The sequence below is a fragment of the Cavia porcellus genome, unplaced genomic scaffold (assembly GCF_034190915.1).
Source record: "Cavia porcellus strain 051 isolate PalLab524CR breed Dunkin Hartley unplaced genomic scaffold, mCavPor4.1 scaffold_3, whole genome shotgun sequence".
Classification (NCBI taxonomy): domain Eukaryota; kingdom Metazoa; phylum Chordata; class Mammalia; order Rodentia; family Caviidae; genus Cavia; species Cavia porcellus.
The window spans coordinates 28,174,392-28,200,536 of NW_026947486.1; the positions used below are offsets into that span (position 1 = coordinate 28,174,392).

The 26,145-nt window shown below is 35.7% G+C and overlaps 1 protein-coding gene and 1 pseudogene across 3 annotated transcripts in view; both read left to right on the top strand.

Annotated features, from left to right (window-relative positions):
* LOC111757739 (negative regulator of P-body association-like) overlaps window positions 1-26,145 on the top strand; it is an 89,354-nt gene that overhangs the window by 13,625 nt on the left and 49,584 nt on the right. The window lies entirely within an intron of this gene.
* LOC106028390 (protein FAM217B-like) lies at window positions 8,713-10,675 on the top strand (annotated as a pseudogene).

Here is a 26,145-nt window from a genome sequence, read left to right on the forward strand (position 1 = left end):
CAGCACAAATGACTTTATTTTAAAACCTTCTGATTTTGATATTTGTGTTGAAAAGTGTGATGTAAATGTAATTGGTTTACCTTTATAAGTGACCGTTGCTTTTCTCTAACAGCTTTTAAGCTTTTGTCTTCCTATTGAACTTGTGGGATTTTGACTGTGATGCCTCATGAAGAATCATGAGGAAAACCTTTTCTGATAATGGGCCTTTGGAGTGTTATATGTATTGCTTACCTATATCTTGAATTTATTTCTCATGCTTGGTAAGTTTTCTACTTTTGTGCAAACAGGTTTTTCAAATGCCATTCATGACATTTTCTGAGTTTTTACTAATTTGAAATAATTTAAAGTTTGCCTTATTTGTATCTCTAGCAGCTGTTGGATCCATTTACACTGCTTTCATACTGTTTCTAAGTTATTTCTGAGTATATGGTCATCTCTATAAGCTCTACCTTAAACTGCAACACTTACTTCTCACTTTCATTACTTTTGCTCCCTATACTTTCAACATAATATTTTACCTGGACTTTTCATGGACTCTTAACTCTTTACTAAAGTGTTCATTAATATTTTACATTTTTTATTTAGCTCAGCTAGCTTTTTATTAGCCTTCTTTAAACTCAGTGATCATCTTGTTTAGTTAGTAAGTCCATTATCTACTTTGGTACATTATCTTTGAGACTGATGAGAATCTTACTGCTTTTTTTTTTATTACTTCATATAAATCAGGCATTTTTACCTTCAATTTCCTCCCGTTTAATGCTCTGTGGATTAGCTTTGGGGAGTTTATGGAGAGATTTCATAGCCTTATTTTCTCATATTTTTATTTTTGAATTTGTGTGATGAGAGTTAGGATCTTTGCTAGATGATATGAAAAGTAACCTAATATTAATTTTTACATGGAAATAGTGAAAAAAAAGAACAGAAAAGAGAATGAATAGTATATAAAACTTGTTTACAGACTTTCTTGGTAGTATAGCAAACTTCCTTGATAGTATGATCACTTTAGTGTCTAATTTTTAGAGATATGCTTTTCATGTGAAAAACTGTAAGCCTTTGCCTCTGTCCCAAATCCAAATACCTCTGCTAATTTGGGTAGAAGAGAATGTTGTATAATTGGTCTAGTACCCAGTTTTTTTTTTTTTTTTAGAAATGAACCACAGTGATTTTGGTGACACAAAACAATATACTGTTTTACGGTTTATATATAGAATTCCCCTCAAAACTTCATGTGCCCTTAGGGTGGGCTTTGGAAAGTTGATTGGATTATAGGTATGTGATAATCATCAATGGATCCATTCATTACTGTGTTTAGAGCTGACTTGTTAGATAGTGGGCCTGGTTAGAAGAGATAAGTAACTGGGGGATGGTCTGGAAGGGTTTATCTCTTTCCAGCTCCTCCTATATTTTCTGTACTTTCCACTGCCATGCTATGAGATGTTTCTTTTTTGCCATGCCCATCTGTCATGTCCTTCTACTTGGAGATACATGGCTATGACTGAAGCTGTAAGTCATAATAAACTTTTCCTCTTTTAAATTGTGGATGACAGAATTGTGTCTCAGGGATGAGAAAGTAACTAACACATTTGGTATAATACAAATCAAATATAGCAACAACTGTGTTACCACTGGTAATAGCAAAGAAATTAACAAAAATAATAGAGTAAAAAAAAAACTGGGTACAAATATACTATAAGAGCCAATAAAAGTTAACAATTGTACAGCCTTAATGGAAATCCAGAATAATAAACAAACTTTTTGTTTGTCATTTCTTTTTTTACTTGAGAGATTATTTCTGATCTAATGTCTTCTAAAGACTCATGGAGTTTTATTTTTTTTACTTCAGTTGCTATCATTTCAGAAATTTCATTAGTACAGTTTTTAGTATCTGCCATATCAGTGTCTCCTGGGCTTGTTCTCAGTGGACTGGAGGTCTGAGATTGTATTTTGCTCTTTCATTTTGTCGTTTTCCTATATCCTTCCAGATGAGCTGGTTAAGTCCAAGGCGCTTCCCCCACTTACAGTCCCACAATGTAAAAGGGTGGGTCAGGCATCTTGGTTCCTTTGAGCTGAAGTTCCAGGGGAGATGGAAAAATGATGGGTGGGGCTTCTGCTGCCCTCAGCTCACTGGGGCACCTCCCACGTAGCAGAGGGTCTTTGAGGTGTCTCTTTTGGATCATACTCCTCCCTGAAGCACTCACACATATATGGTACTGGTAAATAAACAGACACGAGGATCAGTGGAACAGAATAGAATATATAGATACAACTACAAACACACTCAGTCACCTTGTCTTTCAAAAATGGGCCAAACAAGTCAATTTCAAGAAAGATGATAGCCTCTTTAACTGGAAAAATTTGCTTTCTACATGCTTAAACTAGACTCTTGCCTATCACCATGCACTAAACTAAATTCAAAATGGATGAATGATTTAAATATCAAGACAGAAACTAAATATACTGGAAGACAAAGTTGGTAAAAATCTCAAGGACATAGGGGTAGGCAGAGAGTTCATGAACAAAAACCAAACTGCATAAGTACTTCAATGAGTCAACAAATGGTATCTCACTTTATTAAAAATTTTTTGCACATCCAAAGTAATCACCAACAGATTGAAAAGAAAACTCACAGATTAGGAAAAGATTTTTGCCAATTGTCACTCTAACAAAGGGCTTGTATCCAGAATAAAGAATTGAAAAATATGTCTCCCAAATTCAAAGACCCAATCCAAATATGGGCATTTGCAATAAATATACAATTCTCAGATGAAGAATTGAAAATGGCAAATAAATATATGAAGGATGTTTAGTACCTCTGATAATTCAAGAAGTGCAAATTAAAACAACATTGTGATACCATCTCACTCCAGAAAAATAGCTAACATCAAGAAATAAACCAGTAATAAAGGCTAAAGGTGCTGTGGGGAAAAAGAAATCCTATATAGTTTGATGGACTGAAAAATGGTAAAATGACTGTGGAAATCAGTGTGGAGATTTCTCAAAGCAGTACAATTAGAAGTTCCATTCAACCCAACTATTTCCCTTCTGAGCATTTTCCCAGAAGACTTGAAAATGTACTACAGCTACATGTGTGTACCCATGTTTATAGCAGCACAATTTTTAATAGCTAAACCTTAGAAATAAACCAAATGCTCATCAAAGGAGAAATGGATTAAAAAAGCTGTGATGTTTTATACAATGCAGTACTATTCAGCTATAAAGAATGATATATTTGAGGCTTTTATAGATAAATGAATGCAACTAGAGATCATACTCCTAAGTGAAATAAATGAGACTCTCACATGTGTAAGCACTGTATTGTCTTGCTAGTGTAAGAAAGCAAAAGTAAATAAGATCCAAATGTTAGTGAAAAGGAAATAAACTGTCAAGGGGAAATCATATTGCTTGATCAATTTTGCATGCCTATATCTGGTAACCTGAGCAACTATTTTGAAGATAACAGCATATAATATAATTACCATTGTTAAATTCCTGTCATCTTATTTTGAAATCCTGTATCACTGTTTTGTTATCATTGTCATTGTTGTTGATGTCATTTGGCTTCTGTTGTTTTTATTTATTTGTTTGCTTGATTGCTTTCTAATTTGTTTGATTTTTTTTCTCTTTAAAATAAAAAATAAGGAAAAAAAGAAGGGCTTTTCAGAAGAATTCAGAAGTTTTGAACCTCCTTGCTTAACTTTCTGGTTATAATGTGAAGTTTTCTCTATTATTAAAGGAAATAAAGACTAATATTTCCAGAAAAAATATATGCACAAAGACAAACCAAATATTGATACACAATAAATGTCTACTAAATGCAACAATGGTACTAACATTTACAATTGGAAAGAATTGAACAATAATGCCATAGAATCAGCTATATATCTAAAAATTTAATAAAGCTTAATAGTAGTACTACTAAAAGTAAAGGAAATAGGAAAGGGAAAAATTAAAAAGTGCAATTTGAAAAATAAAAATAAAAGAATATCAGAGGTGGAGGTAAAAGTGACATAATAAATCCAATTAAAGGTAAAAGAAAATTAATAGAATGAGATAAATGTAACAAAAAAGAAAAAACAAGGAAAAGAAGAAAAAGAACAAAAGAAAAGGTTAAAAAACTAAACCTTAAAAAGCCAACAAAAAGAAAATGAAAAGTGAATCCAAAATATTCCTCAGTGTGTTTGAATGAATGGTTCACTTCCAGGGCCTGCAGTATTGAAATTTATAATACATTACAATACATGTAAGAGGGATAAGATAGAGTTACTACTGAATTCTGTTTTGTTTTCACATTCATTATTTGTGTGTGAGTACAGAGTCCTGTCCTGCCTTTATTTCCTATGGCCCTTGGGCTATATTCACTCCCAATTTCTGTGTCCCTCTGTGCACAGCAGGTCACTGCTTTCTCTGCCTAGCTTTATAGCTTGTGGGTTTGTCAAGTGCCTCCCTTAGTCCAGAGGCCCCTCTTTTTGTGTACTTCAGCCTGAGGCAACTATTCAAGCTGAAGCAGAGATCCTATCACTCTGGAAGATGGGGAAAGAAAATACAGCAATGACTTTTGTGTTGGATATAGGTAGTGCAGGAGGGATGAGAAAGAGTCAAGCAGTGAACTGAACTCAATACCAGTAACCTTTTCCATATGGGGTGGAGCCATTGTGTTCTTCTTGGCTTGAGTACATCTCTGCTTAAGCCTTGCAGGAGGGCTATGTGTAGTCTGAACCTTCTCCAGGAGTGTCTCAGGACACTTCAGAAATATTGAAGTGTAGTCCTATCCCTTAAACAATGAACCCTTTCTCCAAAATGGCTGTTGGGAAATCACTTTCAAATATGTTGAGCACTGTAATATTTTTTTTTTCTCCAGGGAGGTCCCTCTCCCTAGGAACCCTGGTTAGCATTCAAGACTTTTTCTTTTCCTTGTGTTGCCCTCCCTCCCTCTCCATTTTTTATTTCTGCTTTTTCTGTTGTCTCTTTCTTGATTCCTGGAACTTTTATTTCTTTTCTGTCTGCTAAGTTGTTTTTCAGGTTTTGCAACCACATGTCCTGGAGAGAATGCAATATGCTGCTAGATTTTATGTTGCCATCTTCTCCATCGAAGTCTTAAGCATCACCTAACAGATAAGTTAACCAGCTTTTTCTTTAGAATGAAGGGATTTAGCTATGGGAACAAAGAGGGGGTTGAAAGTAGAGAATTCTATGTAGTTGGGATAAAGAAGGACCCCTAAGTAGATGCAGATGAAGTTTTCTGCAGAGGCTGTGAACCTTTGAAGTGGTTGGTGAACTGGCACAGACCCCTTAGTGAAAGTCTGACAAGGCTGCTGAGAAGCAGAAGTGAATGAGTTATTTGATGCCTCCATGAAGGAGTGTTCAGATCTGTGTTCAAATTTTCCTACCTTCTTGTTAGGTGAGCTCAAGGTGGTATGGCTCCACCTGAATCCATGGGCATTGTCAGGAAGCACAGACCTGCAACTATCAAGTTAGTCAGCACTGTACGTATCACTTTGCATTATTGGGGGAGCAAGCCTATAATTTGAATGCTCCCAGTAGAATCAAAGTGAGCACAATTTTTTTCCTTCTTGCAAGAACAGAAACTCAGAAAAATGGAAAGGTATGAAGGGAAGAGAAAGGCAGGAAAACGGATGCCAAACATTGTTTCTGAAATCTCCAGCTTCTTTTCTGAATTTGCTGAATGGTCTTGTGGCAGCTGTTTGGTGACAGGTTTATTTACTTTAATTTTCTTTTCTGATAGCTTGTGATATTTTTCTTTTTCTGTCTTTTTTTTTAGATGAGAAAGATGGTAGAGATGTCACCTTGTCATCTGTCAATTTTGTTTAAATTTGTCCAATCTGTACTAATCATAAAGCAATCTCCACAACTGGGGAAAAAGTTAGGAAAAAAGAAATGCAGAAATTCTGACCTGAAAGTGGTAGAATCAGCCTTTTCAGTGTTCAACTTGGAAGTCTGAGAGACTTTAGAAGACAACTTAGTCTGTCTTCAAGTGTTCTGTTGCGTATAGGCCAACTTGAACAATAGGGTATTTAATAAAGGGTGTACATATTTGTCATCCTTTTTAACACTTATCCATGGGATCCCATGTCCTCAGGCTCATGAATGCCCATTTATACTGAGGGAAGTGCATCTGCCTATCTATACATCCACAATGAGATACTTTTAGAGTCCAGTCATGGTGGTCCTGATACTGCACTTTTCTCTTAATCTCTCCAGCAACCTTCATATTTCCATTATCTGTCTTCCTTCAGATTATCATATTCTGGTAGTTGGTATGGTTATACAGTAGCAGTCCTTCCACAATCAGCCTCTGTCTGCATAAGGATGAAACCTTAGCTGCCAGGAGTGACAACTTCTCCATGGGATGGTGGGTTTGTAATGTCACAAAGCAGGGTGGCAATATAGACCCTGTCATTTGTTGATTGTTGTTATTATTTCTTGTGCAATGAAAGTTCTTCTGTTCACAAAGTCATCACCTGTGCCTATGTTGTCAAGAGTTTTACTTATTTTATCATCCTGCAGATTATTTTTGCTTTAATATTTAGTTCTTTGCTTCATTTTTATTTTAGTTTAGTGTGTGGTGAGGGTTACAGGTCTAAGTTCAGTCTTCAGCCTGTGGAAACCTAGTTTTTGCAGCACCATTTGTTTAAGAGGCTATCTTTCCTCCAGCAAAAGTATTTGGCCCCTTTGTCAAAATTAATGTAGCCAAGTGCTCCTGGAGCGGTCTTTGCATCCTCTATTCTGTCTGCTGATTGACAAGTCTGTTTTTTTTTTTTTTTTTTTTTTTTTATAAATCAGTAGCATGCTTCTTTTTTTTAAATCACAGTAGCTTTGTAATATAACTTGAAGTCCAGAATTGTGCTATCTCCTGCCTTGAGCTAGTTGCTAGTTCTCTTTAGGTTCCATATAAATTTTAGGACTGCTTGTTTCAGTTTTATGAGGAATTATATTGGTATTTTGATTGCAACTGTATTAAATCTGTGTAATAGTTTTAGAAATACAGCCATTTTGACTATATTGGTACTGTCTCTTCAGGAACAGGGTTATTTTTCTGCTTACTGATGTATTCTTTGATTGCTATTTTCAGAGTCCTGGATTTCACATTATATATTCTTTCACTTCCTCTCTTAGGTAAATTCCTGTGTATTTCATTTTACTTGATGCTACTGCAAAAGGTATTACTTCTGTAAAAGGTATTGCTTTTTCTTTTTCTCTCATTAATTTTATTATTACAAGAACACTTTGATTTTTTTGTATGTGTTGATTTTGTGTTCTGCTATAATATTGAGTTTGGTTATTATTTCTAGAAGTCTTTTGGTGAAGTATTTGGGATCATGTCATCTGCAAATAATAATAATGCAAGGTTTTTACTTCCTACATCTCTTTTATTTTTTTTCTCTTGTCTGAATGATCTGGTTAATGTGTTGAGTATTGTGTTAAACAGCAGTGGCAATAGTGGACACCCATGTCTTGTTTTTATTTTAGAGGGAAAGCTTTCAACATTTCTCCATTTCATATGATGCTAGCTATTGACTTGCCATAGATGACTTTTATCAGATAGAGATGAAGACTTTCTATACCTAGTTTATTCAAGGTTTCTATAACAAATGGATGTTGAATTTTTTTCAAATTCTTTCTCTTCATCTATTGAGATGTTCCTGTGATTTTTGTGCTTCTTCTTTTTATATAATGTATTACATTTATTGATTTATGTATACTGACCCATCCCGGCATCCCTAGGATGAAGCCTACTTGTGTATAATATATAATTTTGGACCCAGAGATATAGCTCAGTAGCATAGCACCTGCTTGGCAATCTCAAGGTCCTGAATTCGATTCTTGGCACAAAAAAATAAAACCATAATGTATAATTTTTGATGACTTCATACATTTATTTGATATTATCTTACTGAGGATTTTTGTATCTATGCCTATCAAAGAGACTAGTCTATAGGCAACTTTTTTGGGGTGAGTCTTTTTCTGCTTTGAGTATAGTGTGGTGTTTAGAATTTATTTTTTGATCTTGCCTATTTGAGATTCTATATACCTAATCTATCTGTAAATTTATTGCTTTCCCTATTATGGAAAATTTTTGCAACTGTTTCTGTGAACAGGTTTTTCATCACATTTTTGCTGTCTTATGATTTTCCACTTACTCCAAATACTCTTAGTTTCCTTCATATTACTTACCAGCTATTGGACCTACATTTCTTATTCTCTTCTTACATTTAAGGTGGCTTTGAGTAGTTGATCTTTGCAGAAATCATTATCTTCTAGTACTTTTGTATCTCATGGAAACAAGGAAAACAAAATTTCACAACAAAATAATAGGCGAATAACAATATTTAATATATCGTGTATTATTATCTTTAAAGTAATTACTCACAATACTATATATGGGCATAAAAAATTCTCCAATTGGTGCCACAGCCCCGGAGCCCCACTGCAGTGCTCGGCAGTCAGCCCAGTGCAAGCCTGGAGCTTACAGGCTGTGTGGCCTCCCCATACCTCTGGTGGTGCTGAGTACTTTCCAAGAATGAGAGAAGTAAAGAAGACACTGTTCTTTCTGTCACGTTCCGACAGATTGAGCAAGAACACTTTGAACATTACAGAGAAGACAATTTGTAAAAATCTCGATGATGATCAACCATGTGATTCTTTTTCAAGAAAAGGAGTAGGGTGAATGCATCTTATCAGAAAAGCAGCAATATGAATTCTCGTCCATCTTGAAATAAAGTGCAACATTCAAAAGATTCATCAGGAAAAAGACACAGTAATCCCAAGTACCTCACCTGTCTCCCCAGATGAGAAGCAGCCTCTTAGGAGTCTCAACCAGCTTTGGATAACACCAAAGAAAGCTTTTTTCCTGAAGGCAAACTGAAAGTGAATGCACCAGCTCTTGACATTCAGTTAATGAAAAATTATTAAAGAAGATGATGATGAGGATGCCGCAAGTGATCTGTCAGATTTGGAAAGGATTCCCATTCCTGCTTCACTCCTCACACTTCCACATCTAAATCTTAGGGCAGAAGAAATTGATCGAGTTTACTCCTATCTCCACCAAATCAGGGCCATGCAAAGCCCTGTTATTCTGATTTTCCATCTCCCCCTTTTAGCTCCTGGGACCTCCAACAAGTGGTCGTGCTTCTGAACACAGAGTGCAAGTTGGAGGCAGTGCCCCAAGCTGAGGGACTCCTTAAGAAGTACGTGGACAGGCTCATCTAGCTCGAGCGGCAGCAGATCCAGACTGTGCATTGCAAAAATGCAAAGGGGTCAAAGGCAAGACCTCCAGTTGCCCAGAAGGCTCTAGGGTCTTTGAAAAGTCCTAGAAGTAAATTAGTTACTAGTGCTTTGCCTAAGCCACTATATCACCTGAAGGGGGGCTTCAAAGTCAGGTCCTGTACTAAAGAAAGATTTGTACTGCGAAGACACACATCCATCCTATTAAGTAAACTGACCAAACCACAATCCACAGACATGCCAGGCGGCACCAGGTTACATTCCCTTGAGCAAAACCCTAAAGGGTACTGTAAATTTAGAGGTGATTTTAGAGTCCACTGTGAGTTCTATAAACTGAAATTAAACTAATTTGCAATATAGATATTATTGTTTGGAAAGGCAAGACTGAAATATATGACACCTTAAAATTTCTGGGATGTAGAAATTCTCTGAAGAGGAGCCATAAGAAAACACCTTTTAGAAGTAGTGAATGAAGTTCTCGTAATAAATTAAAAACAAATGGAAACTAGTCCAATGTAATATTTGGATAGTTACTGCCTTGAGACTTAGATTCTGTCATCCTCTTGGTCAGAAATACTGATCTATTTTGATTTGAAAGAGAAAGATTTTATTACCTTGTTGTCATGGTTTATGTCTGTGTCCCCCAGGCCTCATGAATTTGCATTGTGTATTTGTGATTGGTTCATTGTCTAGTGCTTGGATTGATGGTGTTAGTGATACACCCACATAGGGGTGGAGCCAGGATGTGATCCAATGGCAGGAAGAAGGTGTGTCTTGCTCTTTGCTGGTTGCTGTTTGCTGTTTGCAGCCACCATGAAAGGCGGTTCAGCCATGCTCGCCTGCCTGGGAGCCAACTGAGCATGGACTGAAACCTCCAAAAACTGTAAGAAATAAACTTTTCCTTTCCCAATTTGGGCATCAGTTATTTTGTCTCAGCGATGAGCATAAAGTAACTAAGACAATTTGGTACCAAGAGTGGGGTCGTATGCTCTGATTATACCTGGCCATGTTTTTCGAGAGGCTTTGGAAATGGCTTGTGGGCAGAGTTTGGAAAGGGTCAGACATGTCGCCTGGATGCATAGAGCTGGAGACGCTTAGGCTGTTCTGTAGAGGAGATTCTGGTCAGAGCTCAGGAGACCAGAAGGCTGATAAAAAGCCTGATGGTAAAGATCAGGCTTGGGAGGTTTCTGCTGGGAAGGACTGCATTGGTCGTTGGATTCCACATGATGTGTGCTATGGCTTGGCAGAAAGTTTGTCTGCATTTTGCTCCTGCCCAGAGACTTTGCTTGAGACTGAAACAAAGGGCAATGGACTGATTATTCTTGAAAAAGAAATTAAAAAGCAATCAAACATTGAGGCTGTGGCATTGCTATTGTTGGGGCTTTCAGCCAGCTTTATGTTTCGAATGGAGAACAAAGAGCCCAGGAAGATAATTTACAATGCTGTGAGTTTGGCCAGAAGGAAAATTCCAGGAAGGCTGTGGATTGTAAAGACAGAGTTGAGATTTTGATTCCTGAGGAGAAACAGAGAGATAAAAAGATGGCCCTGGGGCATCCCAGGAATCGGGTCCCCACCCTGTGCAGCCTCACAGCAAAGGTGAAAAAATTTGCTCAGAGGGAAAAGCTGCAAAGCGCCATGTTCCAGAACGGCGACAGCGGCCACAAGAGGTTCCAGAATGGCAGCAACATAGAGAAGCTTTTTCTCATAATCAGGTAAACAGAGCCCTGCAATCCAGGCAATTGACCCCTACAGCCAAGAGAGAGAAAACCCTGGCTATTGCTTCAGCTAGCAGCAAACCCTGGTGGCATCCACAAGGTGCTGATTTTAGGTGCAAGGAAAATGCATGAATTCTGAGGGTAAAATGGCTTCCACCTTGATTGCAAAGGGCCTGGCAAGCCAAGCAGTGGGGCCCTGAGAGGGCAATTTGTGAAGATGTAAGGGTGCAGCTGAGACCCCAGAAGTTTGGAAAACCCAAGAATGTGGATGTTCCAAGGGAAGCTGCAAAAAGCGAGCAGAGAAGACTTAAGAGAAATGCTGCGGGAGTTGAAATTGCTAGAAGTGCCCTGGGGGTGGAATCACCCAAGCCTTTTGGAGCTTGCAACCAGATTGCTTCAGATGCTGAGTGTGAAACTCTAGGACTTCATGTTTGCCCTGCTGGATGTTGGACTTGCTTTGTTCCCAATGCTTTCTATTCCCCTGTTTGTAACTTTTGGAATGGTAATGTTTATCTTATGCCTTTGCATTTCAGAAATGTTTAACCTTGTTTCATTTGTACAGGGGTTACAGTTAAGAGTTTGCCATAGATCTTGAAGGAGACTTGGCATTTGGACTGTTCAGCAGTGCTGAAACTTAGGACTTTGGCAACTCTTGGAGGTGGACTAAATGTCTTTTGTATAAAGGATGTACATGAGTCCTGGGGGCCAGGGGTGGAATGTCATGGTTTATATCTGTGTCCCCCAGGCCTCATGAGTTTGCATTGTGTATTTGTGATTAGTTCATTGTTTAGTGCTTGGATAGATGATGTTAGTGATACACCCACATAGGGGTGGAGCCTGGATGTGATGCAATGGCAGGAAGAAGGTGTCTCTTGCTTTTGCCAGTTGCTGTTTGCTGTTTGCAGCCGCCATGAAAGGCGGTCCAGCCATGCCTGCCTGTCTTGGACCCAACTGAGTGTGGACTGAAACCTCCAAAAACTGTAAGAAATAAACCTTTCCTTTCCCAACTTGGGCATCAGGTATTTTGTCTCAGCGATGAGCATAAAGTAACTAAGACACTTGTGGTGGGCAAGCACAGGAAAGGACACATTTCCAGGTGGAAGGGAGTGGAACATGGATGAAGTAGCCATATGTTCTATGAGTATCTTCATCTTCTCTGTGACATACTGGCTTCCTACAGGTGTCTTCCTTCACTTAGTTAAATAATATCCACTTGTTTCTGTAGCTGTGCTGTGACCTCTCTGTGGATATCTGTATTTTTAAAACCTTTCATTGACTACTTTGGGATATTGTATTTTCATGACTGTTGTTGATCTCCTTAATAAATTACTGTGGTATTCTTGTTGAGATTCATGTGTGGCTTCTCTTAGAGACCTGGAGAGGGTAAGTGTGATGCTTTCTTTTTCTTGCCTTACATGTTTTCAAGCTGGACATCATTATAATTAAGAAACTTAGAGATAATGCCTTATGCACTTGTTCCTAAGTCTCTTAATTGAAGCTAGTTGTTTAATCTGAGGAACAGTAATAATGAATATTCTGACCATTTTAAAATCTCAAAAAAGTGACTTTCCTTGTTTACTTTTTACCTCAAGTTGGTCATGTATTTTAAGCAGTTAATACTAGACTGAATCAGAGCTCCTAGTAGTTTTAATTTTTTTAAAGTTAAGTCATTACACAACTAAGCACGATTTTATGATCCTTGATAACACATCTTATAGAACCAAAAGCTGCAAATAAGAACACATTTTGTAGTAGATGGTATGGGAAGGACAAATCATGAAATCATTTAGTGCATCAAGTCAAAATCATAGAGTCCTGCTAGTCTTGTGACAAGAATCATTGTATTTCCAAAAAGTGCCTCTCATTTCTGAGTCGTTTACATACATCTTGCATTTAAACCAATTGAAACAACATAAGATATAGTAAAATTCCCCCAAAACACAAGTAAATTCAGTTAAGGGAAAAAGTTTTAGGAAAGTAAAAAAAAAATAGATTATAAAATCAATCTTTGTTTAAACTTAGCCTGTTTTCTAAATCTTTAACTGAATGGGATGAAGGTTCATAGCTGATTTGAGGGTGGTAGAATTGGTGGCCTGTGACAGATATGGAGATGATACTATTTGTTTTACTATAATTAACTGCTAAAAGGCATATGGTCCTGGGTGTGCTGGTGCATACCTGTATTCTCAGCCACTGGGAATCTGAAGCAGAAAGATAGCTGTGAGTTTGAGGACAGCCTGCACTACACAGTGAATTCAAGTCCTGAATTATATACCAAGAACTTGTCTCAAAAAACAAAACAAAAAATTTTAAAAAGTAAGATAGTTTTGTAGTAGTTTTCTTTACTTTCCAGGAATATATAAGAATTGTTGGTGAACAGTAATATAAATATTATGTTTCCTTATTTGTCTATGCTCATTTATTTGAATTACATAGAAGTGTAAATTGTGGTACTATATTTTATGGTAGCAGAAAAACAGTATTATTTATTTATGTACATGTGCAGGACACTAAAATAGTCCGAATATAATTCAGCATGCTTGCTTGTTATCATTTAAAGTAATTCACATAAGTTTTTGAGAACTTGGATCTTTTGTTCCTTGAGAGTAATTAAACTAGAAAAATGTAAAAAAAATTCTCCAATTAGTATTAGCAAAAACTTTTATTTTCAGTAAACTAAGATATACTAATAGTAAAACTAACTTGCAGTTTTTTCATTTCCCTTTCCTTCCTTTCCAGTTACCTCCATCCTAGTTCTTTTTTCCTTTTGAGCAATTTCTTCCCACTTCAAAATATGTATTGTACATTTTTGACACTTCAGTCTTTCAGTTTCTCACACCAAAGAGGCAATACATTTATAAACATGTGAGTCTAATTTATTTCACTTAGGAATATGGTCTCAAATTGCATCCATTTACCTATAAAATCTTGTTTATCCTTTTTTGTGGCTGAGTAGTACTCTGGTGTATAAAAATAACATATTTTTTTCCCTATTCCTTGGTTAATGGGCATTTGGCTTTTTTGAAGATTTACCTCTTACAACTTATGCTGTTATAAACATAGGTACATATATCTCACTGTCATATGACATTTTGTTTTCTACTGGGAGTGTACCTGAAAGGGAAAAAACTAGGTTGAATTGGACCTCTAATATTACCTTTTTGAAGAATTTGTATACTGATTTCTATAGGGTTCACAGCTCCAGTCTGTGCACCCACCAAAAGTGGGAAAGAATTCCTTTTTTCCCACAGCTGATCCAGCATTTGTTATTGGTTAATTTCTTGATGACAGCCATTCTTTCTGCTGCTGGAATCACAGTGGTGTAATTTGTATCTCTCAAATGATCAATGATGTTGAACATTTTTTCATGTATTTATTTATAATTTTTATTTTTCATCTGAGAAGTGTGTATTGAATTCAGATAACCAGTTTTTGGATTGTGCTTTTGGGTCTGAGGTGTTTGATTTTTTTCAATTTTTTATATGTTCTAGATATAAGGCTTTTGTCTGAGGGACAATTGGTTAAAATTTTCTTTTACTATGTGTACAGTCTTTTTACACTGTTGGTGATTTCTTTTGATGTACAAAAACTTTTCAGTAAGATGACATCCCAGTTGTTGATTCTTTGTTGGTTTCCCATTGAGTCTGGTTTTTGTTCATGAAATCTCGGCCAACACCTATGTCTTCTAACTGCTTTCTCTTGTAATAGAGTGAGTGCTTCTGTCTTAATATTTATATCTTTGATCTATTTTGACTTTATGGCATGGTGATAAGAAATGAGTCTTTGCACACAGAAAAGCAGTATTTGCAGCACCCTTTATTAAAGGGGCTGTCTTCAAGTGAACATGCTGGCCTCTTTGCCAAAGATAAGATAGCTGAGTGTGTTTCAGTGTGTTTCCAGTTGTTTGTGAAACTTCAAATTCATTCCACTCATCGTCATCTATTTTTACCAGGAACATTCTTATTTTATCATAATAGCTTTGTATGATTGTGATGTTCCCTGCCTTGCCTTGTTGGTCAAAATTGCTTGTGCTACTCCAGATCTCTTCTGTTTCCAAATGATTTTTAAGAATGTTTTCTCTAGTTCTGTGAGGTATGCTGATGTTACTTTGATTGGGATTGCATTAAATATGTATAACAATTCTAGGATTATCTCCATTTTTTGTATGTTGGTACTTGCTATTCATGAGGAAAAGATATCTTTCCATTATCTAGTATCTTCTTTGATCTCTTTTTTAAAAAAAAACTATAATTTTCAGTGTGCAGATCTTTTACTTCCTTTGTTATATTAATTCCTAAATATTTCATTTTTTATTGTGAAGTTTGTGGTTTCCCTACATTCCCTCTTACTGAATTTATTGTTTGTGTACAAAAATGCTATTGATTTTTGAATATTAATTTTGTATCCAGAGGCATAACTGAATCTTTTTATTAAATTTGTATGTCTTTTAGTGGTGTTTTTAGGGTCTCCTCTAGAGTATGTTGTCATTTTTGAATAATGATAATTTCATCCTTTCCTTCCCTGATTCCTTTTATTTCTCTCTTTTCTAATTACTCTGGCTAATGTTTCAGAAATATAATAAATAGGAGAGGTGACAGTGGCCATCCTTATCTAGTTTCTGATTTTAGAGTGAAAGCTTTCATTTTTTTTCCATTTAGTATAATGTTGGTTGTAGCTTTGTCATAGATGGTTTTTATCAGATAAAAACCATCTGTTCCGATTTTTTGCAGTTTTTATCATGAAAGGGTGTTGGAATTTGGCAAAAGCTTTTTCTACATCTATTGGGATGATCATGAGATTTTTGTCTTTGGCTTTGTTGATATGATGTATTATTATATTAATTGATTTGCATATGCTGAACCATCCCTGCGGTGCTGGGATGAACTCTGCTAGGTCATGGTGTATTATCTTAATGATTTGCTGCACTCTCTTTGCCAGTATCTTATTGAGAATTTTTGCATCTGTGTCGATTAGGAAGATTGGCTTGTTCTCTCTTTCAGTTGAGTCTTTTTCTACTCTTGTTATCAGAATAATACTTGCCTCCAGTAGTGAATTAGGGTGTATTGCCTCCATTTCAATTTCATTAAAGAGTTTGGGGGAATTGGTACTAGATCTTGTCTACATTTCTTGTAGAATTCAGCCACGAATTCAGCAGCTCTTGAGCTTTTCTTTGTTGGTAAGTTTTTAATTACATTTTCATTTTCATTAACTGATATTGGGTTATTCAAAATTGTTTTATGTTCTTGATTCAACTTTGGTAATTTATGAATAGCCAAGCATTTGTGTGTTTTTCTGTTTTCCATCCTATTAAAGTTTCTCAAAGTAGGTATTGATGATCTTCTGAGTCTCCATATGACCCATAATGATTCCTTCCTTTTCATTTTTCATTGCATGAATTTGAGCTTTTTCTTCCCTTTTTTTTGATTAGATTGTCTAAGGATTAACCAAGTTTATTTAATCTTTGAAAGAACCAACTCTTTGATTCATTGATTCTTTGTATTATTTCCTTAATCTCAATTTCATTAATTTATGCAGTTTATAATTTCTTCTCTTGTGTGGACCTCAGATTTGATATGTTCTTTTCCTAGAAGTGTCAGGTGCAACAGTAATTTTTTTTTTAATTTGTGCTCATTTTGTTGCCCTAATATGTGACTTTACCAGTATAAATTTCCCTGATAGAACTACCTTCATTGCATCCCTCAGATTGCAGTGTGTTTTACTTGTGTTTTTGTTTAATTGTAAATATTGTTCCACCTCTTCTTTAATTTATGACTCATCAGCTGTTCAGTAGGGAGTTATTTAATTTTCAAGTTTTTATGCCATTGATTTCCAATTTCATTGCACTATGGTCATGTAGTATGCATGGGATAATTTCAGTTCCTTTGCATTTCCTTAAACATGTTCTGTGAGATAGAATATTATCGATTTTGGAGAATAATGTGTTCATATGTTGCTGGATGGAACACTGTAAACATGTAGTAAGTTCATTTGTTCACATATTTGGTTCAGTTCTGACATTTGTTTGCTGATATCTTTTGTCTGGTTGATGTATCCTATTTGGGCCAGTGCAGTATTAGTTTTCTTCTTTACAATTGTGCTATTGCTTATGTAATTTTTCATGCCTAGTAATAGTTTTCTTTCATATTGTTAAGTGCGCCCATATTTGGTACATACTTATTTATGATTCTTATCAGTTCCTCTTGAATTTTTCCTAACAAGTGTATAGTGAATTTCTTTTTCTCTTTTCATCATTCTTGGTTTGAAGTTCACATTGAATGCAAACAGAATAACTACCCTTGCTTTTTTCTTTGTTCCTGTTGCATGGAATATTTTTTTCATCCTTTAGCTTTCAGTCTATGAATGTCTTTTGAGTTAAATGTGTTTTTTACATATCACATATTATTGGGTCTTGTTTCCTTTCCTTTTTATTTCTTTTCTTTTCTTTTTTGTTTGTTTGTTTGTTTTGAACTGGTAATCAAACTCACATCTTGTACTTGCTAGGCAAGCATTTGTGCTCCTGAGGTAAATCCTTGGCTAGGTCTCCATTCTTGATCCATTCTGCCAGTCTGTTTCTTTTGTTTGGTTAGTTGAGACAATTTACTTGTCTTGGTTGTATTATTTTCCTGCTATTGGTTTCCTGATTTTATCTCATTAGTTGCTTGCCCCGCCTAGTGATTCCTTTCTATTGCTTTTGCAATTGTGGCCATTTTTCTCTGTCGTAGAGTATCTTTTAGTATCCTTTATAGGGATGGTTCAGGGATCAGCAATTTCTTCATTTGTTGTTTGTCACAGAAGTATCTTATTAGTTCATTAGTTTTGAAAATAGTTTTGCAAGATACAGCAATCTGGGTTGGAAATTGTTTTATTTCAAGACTTGAAATAATTCACTCCAAGCTCTTCTTAACTTGAGAGTTTGTATTGAGAAGTCTGCCATGATAAGCTTTATGCTTCTTTTCTCTAGCAACTTTTAATACTGTTTTAGTACTAAATTCCAAGGTTCTTGATTATTACATACTTGTGTGTAGATTTTTATTGGTCATGGCTAATTACAGTTCTATATGCTTCCCTTGTTTGTGAGATTCTTTTATCATGCTTAGGAATTTTTCTATTACCTCTGTAAATGGAGTTTTTAATGGCATTTGTGTTGGCTCCTACTTTATCAAGGGCACTAGTCAGTAGTCTATTGTTTTTCTTTGCATGACCTTGTGGCTGTTGAATTGTTTTTTCATGACCTGTTGTTATTTTTTTTTTTGAGAGAGAGATCATTCTTTTCATGATTGCTAGCTACTGCCTTGTCTGCAAAGTCTGAAACCCTAGCTTCAGTTTCATTCTGTGGTTTTGCAAGCTTTCAAAGGAACTTTTAGTTTCATGGATATCTGTTTGACTCTGTTTCCTGCACTCTATTTCTTTCCTATATGGGGCCATCATGTTTTCCATAATTTTTCTGTGATCTTCTATTTTTATTAGTCTATGTCTACTTTAGATTTGCTAAGCAATTAATTCTTTATGGTCATCAATTCTTTTTTATGTGAGAGATTTTTTGTCTGATTTCCTTTATGGCCTCATATTTGTTTCTTTACTTCAGTTGTTATTTGAGAAATTTCTGGAGTGTATCTTCCATTTTCATCTGTCTTGTTTCCTGAATTTGTTCTGCATTACCTGAATGTGTGAGGTTACTTTTTGGGTCTTTAGCTTGTCATTTTTATTTTAAATATCTTTTGTATATTTTCTGTGTTGATTACGGTAGGTTTTTGTAAGTAGCTGTATCACTAGTATCAAGTCCTCTATAGGAAATGTCTGTTCTTCAGGAGTATCTTCTGTGTGTACAAGGTTCTTGGCTTGTGTCTGTCCCAAGATTCTACCTTCCCACTTAATAGAGTGTGAGATGATGGTTTGTACCTCAGTACCCAGTCCTTTGGTGCTGGAATGTTGGGAAATTATTACCCCAGAACTTTCCAGTATTGTTACAGAATGAGAACAATAGGTTGCAACGAATATAATATACTTGCTTAAATATTATAAACAATATTAACAACATCAAGGAGAACTTAGAAATTAACAAATTGTCATAACTATTAATTTTGTGCCTTAAGCCACATAAGCAAAATCTACAGTTATATTTCAAAACTCATCATAATTTGGAAGCTTGTTTGAAATGTATTTTTTCATGGTAGAGTGGTTTTACCCTGTGTTGGGGAAACTTAAGAAGGATAGGGGTAAAACAAATAATTGGGTCCAGCTGAGTGGAGGCCAGCCCCACTGCTGCCTCTCCCGTCCAGGGCCCAACTACCACCGCTGGGGACTGGAAGGTGCGCATCCAGCCAAGCAGAGGCCGGCCCTGTGGACACCTCTCCTGCCCAGGGCCCAACTACCACCACTGGGGACCAGAAGGTGCGCATCCAGCTGAGCGGAGGAGACTCCGGTCCGGCCCTGAAACTGTGCAAATTGAGGAAGCTTTAGGTCTACCTGAGAGGAGCCTGGCAAGCCTCTTTTCATCCAGGGGCTCCGGTGCCCAAGGAGGGAGCTACTACAAGAGGAGTCCCAAGAGCCCAGGACATAAGAGTCAATTTACAACACAACCAGGGGAAACTCTGAAACAACACTTGAAACACAGTAATATAGGAAAATGACAAAACGAAAGACCAAAATACAATCTCAAACACCCAACCCATCCCCCCAAGAAACTCTAGGAGCCATGTACATAGAAGAAAATACATGCCATATACCTGAAATACCTGAAACAATAGTAACAGAAGTAAAGAAGCAGCTACGGCAAGCTTTGAAGGAATTCAAACTAGAAATAATATATCAGGTAAAAGAAGAAATAATAAAAGAAATGAAGGAGATGCTGAACATATCTAAAGAAGACACATTTAAAAATTGGAGAAACTAAACAAAAGGATAGAATCTCTGGATGAACAATATAAGAAACAAACAGAATATATACAACAGATGCAAAGAGATATACAGGAAATCAAAAGCAACATTGAAAGTTGTAAAAACCGCCTCAATGAATGCGAAGATAGAATTTCGGACCTCGAAGACAAGGTTACAGCCAGTGAACAGGAAAGGAAAGATCTTTTAAAAATAACAAGAAATCAAGAAATAACAATACAACACCTGCAAGATGAGGAAAAAAAAAACATCAGGTTGATAGGGATAAAGGAAAAACAAGGAGACAATACAAAGGATGTCAAGAGGATATTTAGAGAAGTAATTGTTGAAAACTTCCCAAACATGAAATTGGAAACTGATATCAGGATCAATGAGGCATACAGAACTCCAAAATAACCAAAATAAAACTACACCCAGACATATAATAATCACCATTCCAGAAATTGAACAAAAGAATAGAATATTAAAAGCTGTCAGAGATAAAAGACAGATCACCCATAAAGGAAAACCTATCAGAATCACAGCAGACTTCTCAACACAAACAATAAAGGTAAGAAAGCATGGAGTGAAGTATTTCAGACCCTAAAGGAAAATGATTTCCAACCTAGACTGATGTACCCTGCAAAACTGTCCTTCAAAATTGATGGAGATATAAGACACTTCCATGACAAAGAACAGCTGAAGAAATTCATGATCACCAAGCCAATCCTCCAAAGAATACTGAAAGACAGTCTAGATACACTTAAGAAAAAACCACTTAACAAAGCAGAAAATTAAATAGAACAGAGAGATAAAGATGCAACAGGAGAAATATAACATGTCACTAATAAACCAATATATAACACATAACCATTAACATAAATGGTCTCAATGCACTAATTAAAAGAAATAGACTGGCAGAATGGATCAAGAAACAAAATCCAACCATGTGCTGTCTGCAAGAAACCCATCTAAAACAAAAGGATACTCACAGACTGAAAGTCAAAGGATGGAAAACAATACTTCATGCAACAGGAACCCCCCCCCAAAAAAAAGCGGGGGTAGCTATTCTGTTTGCAGACAATGTGAACTTCAAACCAATAATTATCAGAAGAGACAAAGCAGGTCACTACATACTGGTTACGGGAAAACTTCAAGAGGAAGAGATAACTATCTTAAATATATATGCACCAAATTCCAAAGCACCCAGTAATATAAAACAAGTAATATCAGAAATGAAAAACCAAATTAGCAGTAATACAATTCTAACTGGAGATTTTAACACAGCGTTGACACCAATGGACAGATCAATAGGACAGAAAATCAGCAAAGAGGTAAAAGAACTGAATCACACCTGTGAACAAATGGATTTGATAGACATATACAGAGTATTCCACCCAATAACAAGAGAATACACATTTTTCTTAGCAGTGCATGGGTCATTCTCTAAAATAGACCGTATATTAACTTATAGAACATATTTAAAGAAATGCAAAAGAGTTGAAATCATCCCCTGCATGTTATCAGATCACAGTGCTATGAAATTAGTAATTAATGATAAAAGATACTGCAAAAACCCCATAAACATATGGAAACTGAATAACACATTCTTGAATAATCAGTGGGTCACAGAGGAAATTAAACAATACCTAAAAACAAATGAAAACACAAATACAGCTTATCGGAATCTGTGGGATGCAATGAAAGCTGTCCTCAGAGGGAAATTTATTGCACTGAGTTCCCACATCAGGAAAACAGAACAAATACAAATAAATAACTTGATGCTACACCTCAAACAGCTAGAAAAAGAAGAGCAAGTCAAGCCCAAAGCCAAAAGAAGAGAGGAAATGATAAAAATCAGAGCAGAAATCAATGCAATAGAGACTAAGAAAACAATACAAAGAATCAACGAATCAAAGAGTTGGTTCTTTAAAAGAATAAAATTGATAAGCCCCTAGCCAACCTTTTTTAAAAAGGGAAGAAAAAGCTCAAATTCTTGCAATAAGGAATGAAAAAGGAGAAATCACTACAGACCCAATAGAAATACAGAAGATCATCAACACCTATATCAAAAACCTCTACTCTCAAAGGTTAGATAACACAGAAGAAATAGACAGATTTCTAGAAGCATATGAAGTACCAAAGCTAGGTCAAGAAGAAGTAAAACTGCTGAATAACCCAATTTCTATTCATGAAATCGAAAATGTAATTAAGTCATTACCTACAAAGAAGAGCCCAGGCCCAGACGGATTCACTGCAGAATTCTACAAGAAATACAAAGAGGACCTAAACCTGAGAAAGACCCAACTGAAAAAGAGAACTACAGACCAATCTCCCTAATGAAAACAGATGCAAAGATCCTCAGTAAATTTTGGCAAATAGGATACAGCAAGTCATCAAGAAGATTATACACCATGACCAAGTGGGATTCATTCCAGGTATGCAGGGATGGTTCAATATATGTAAATCAATAAATGTAATCCACCATATCAATAGAGTCAAAAATAAGAATCATATGATCATTTCTATAGATGCAGAAAAAGCTTTTGATAAGGTACAACATTCATTTATGATAAGAACCTTACAGAAAATTGGAATAGATGGTCTTTACCTCAACATAATAAAGGCCATCTATGACAAACCAACAGCCAGTATCATACTAAATGGCCAAAAATTAAAGGCCTTTACTTTAAAATCAGGCACAAGACAAGGATATCCCCTGTCACTGCTCCTATTTAATATAGTACTGGTAATACTAGCCAGAGCAATTAGATATGAAAGAAAAATAAAAGGCGTAAAGATAGGAAAAGAAGAAGTTAAACTGTCACTATTTGCAGATGATATGATACTCTACATAGAAGACCCCCTAAACTCCATTGAAAGACTCCTAGATATAATAAATAAATTCATCAATGTGGCTGGATAGAAAATCAATACTCAAAAATCAATAGCGTTCTTATATACTAACAACAAAATCAGAGAGAGAGAGAAATAAGTGAAGCCACAACCTTCACACTAGCAACCAAGAAAATAAAATATTTAGGAATTACTCTCACGAAAGAAGTGAAAGACCTATACAGGGAAAATTATAATACATTGAAAAATGAAATTGAATATGATCTCAGGAAATGGAAAGACATCCCTTGCTCATAGGTAGGAAGAATAAATATTGTGAACATGGCCATTCTCCCAAAACTGTTATACAGATTCAATGCAATCCCAATAAAAATACCATCAACATACCTTATAGATCTAGAGAAATCACTCCTAAAATTCATCTGGAACCAGAAGAGACCTAGAATAGCAAGGACAGTTCTAAGCAGCACAGGCAAGGCAGGAGGCATCACAATCCCTGACTTGAAGTTATACTACAAAGCAACTGTAGTAAAATCAACATGGTACTGGAATCAAAACAGAGCTGAAGACCAATGGAATAGATTAGAAGATACAACCACAACTACAAACACACTCAAGCACCTCATCTTTGATAAAGGGGCCAAACAGGTTCACTGGAAGAATGGCCATCTCTTTAATAAATGGTGTTGGAAAAACTGGCTCTCCATATGCCAAAAACTAAAACTAGACCCATGCCTGTCACCATATACTAAAATAAAATCTAAATGGATCAAAGATCTAAATATTAAAACAGAAACACTAAATCTATTGGCAGACAAATTGGGTAAAAACCTTGAAGACATAGAGGTAGGTAGAGAATTCATGAAGAAGACTCAAACCACATGGGAAATACTTCCTAGAGTCAATAACTGGGATCACATTTTATTAAAAAGTTTCTGTACATCGAAAGAAATCTCTAACATAGTGAAAAGAAAACCCACAAACTGGGAAAAAATCCTAGTGAACTGTCCCTCAGACAAAGGTCTTGTGTCTAAAACATACAAAGAATTAAAAAAAATCAGACCCCCAAAATTCAAAGACCCCATCCAAAAATGGGCATCGGAGATGAATAAACAATTTTCAGATGAAGAAATACAAATGGCAAATAAATATATGAAAAAATGTTCAGAACTGCTAGTCATTAGAGAAATGCAAATTAAAACCACACTGAGATTTCATCTCACTCCTGAAAGAATGGCCAAGATCAAGAAAACCACCAATAACAAATGCTAGAGAGGCTGTGGGGAAAAAGGAACTCTCCTGCATTGTTGGTGGGAGTGTTAGACAGATGCAACCATTGTGGAGGTCAGTCTGGAGATTTCTCAGAAAGCTGGGACTGGAAGCACCATTTAACCCAGCTATTCCACTCCTAGGTATATTGCCAGAAGAACTGAAAGCATCATACCACAGTGATATATGTGCACTCATGTTTATAGCAGCACAATTTGTAATAGCTAGATCTTGGAAACAACCTACCTAAGTGTCCATCAACTGAGGAATGGATAAAAAAGTTGTGGTATTTTTATACAAGGGAGTACTACTCAGCTATAAAGAATGATCGCATTGAGACATTTATAAATAAATGGATGCAGCCCGAGACCATACTTTTATAAGTGAAATAAATCAAACTCACCTGTATAAATACTGAATAGTTTCCCTAGTGTAAGAAACGATAAGAATACATGAAAGTACGTGATAATCATGATTCCCAGTCACACTGGTTTGAAGCCATATAATATTTTCACTCATTACTTGGAATGGTTTTAATTTGGGTGTTTTTATTTTATTGTCTGTGATACTACAAATGACTATTTTGAAGAGAATAAGAGCATAATAGCTAGCGCTGATTTAATATCATCCTGTTTTGAAGCCCCATCAAGTTTTTGTTCACTTGTTTCCATTGGTTCTAACATGTGGTACCTTATTATATCTTAATGTATGTGATAGTATAAGCAAGTTTTTTATAGACAAAGAGATAATATAGAAATTGATGTTTGGTTTCTGCTAGCTGGTTCTAAATTCCCTGCAACAATTTCATTCTCTTGAACGGTCTCACACTGTCTTGATAAATTTGAGGCTATAGTATACAAAGTTAGACTCAAATATTTCAAGGAAAGAGTCTCTCTGGTAACTACTATTAATGTCAAGCTATCTGGGGGTGAAACACAACGATGGTTAAATTTTTCGATTGTGACCGGTGTTGTTATATTGATACGTTCTTCTTCTTTTTTTTTTTTTTATCTCAGTCTCCCCCCCTTTTTCTTTCCTTTTTTAAAAAAATTAGTTTATCTCTTAGTATCTGTTAGCTAAGGGAAAATTAAATTAAAAATAGTGCGATAGATTATAGTATTTTTTTTTGTTTCCTTATTAACCTGATTTGAACCCCTGTAGTGTTCTCCATATCTTGTTCTGACTGATTTTATTATATTCTGTTTCGCTTAATAGTATCAAGTTTGAGGGTATAGGCAACCATTTGGAAGGCAACCAGATATTCTATGATGCCTGTTATTATTTGATCATTATCTTCTTTGGAATCCTGTAAGCTCTCCAATGTGGTTTTATTGGTCTTATGTACAGTTTTGTTCAATTCTTTTATACTAGTGGATATAAGCTACTCTTTTTAGGATAACAAGAGGCATAATGGTAACCATTGCTGATCACCTAGTAATCCCCCCCTTTATTTTTATTTATTTATTTTTTTTCATTTTATGCTATGTCCATCCTCCTGATCTAAATGACTCTGTTTTGCTTTGTCACATTGGGTTTTTCTTTGGTCCATCTTGCTTTGTTTTTTGGCCTTTTTTTCAATCTTTTTTTCTTTTCCTCTTCAAAGAAAAAGTTAAAAAAAACTGTGGAAGTAGTGGAAAGTAAAATGCCCGATTGTTAGTGTAAAAAAGAGAGGAAGGAAAGTGATCTCAAGGATATAACTGCAAGTTTATTTAAAGTGTAGGAAAGAGAACTATATTGCTGAGTTTTTCTTGGATCATTGAACAGAAGTGACTGCAATCTCACTGTATTAATCTCCACTTTGTATGCTTTGATTTTGTAATCTGGACAGCTGTTTGTAAGTTGACAATGTGTGATCTATTAACTGGTGAACTCTTACTGTATGTTTTTTTTCTCTTGAAATTCTGTGTTGCTTCTAGCCTTTTACTGTCTTGCTTCGTTTAGTTTTGTTTTTCTCTATAAATAAAAAAAACCCAGATATTTGAAGAGAAATATGGCAAAAGCAAGGCTGGAGTACAAAAGATAATCACAGAAGTTGTAGAAATCTAGAGAAGAGAGCAGAAGATAACTAAGTAGTAAGCAAGGAATTATGGAAACTAACCAAAGTATTTAGTGAGAATATATACTCTTATGAAAATATCATTGAATCTAGAGTGTTAAATTGAGATAAAAAGGAATAAAGACAAATAGA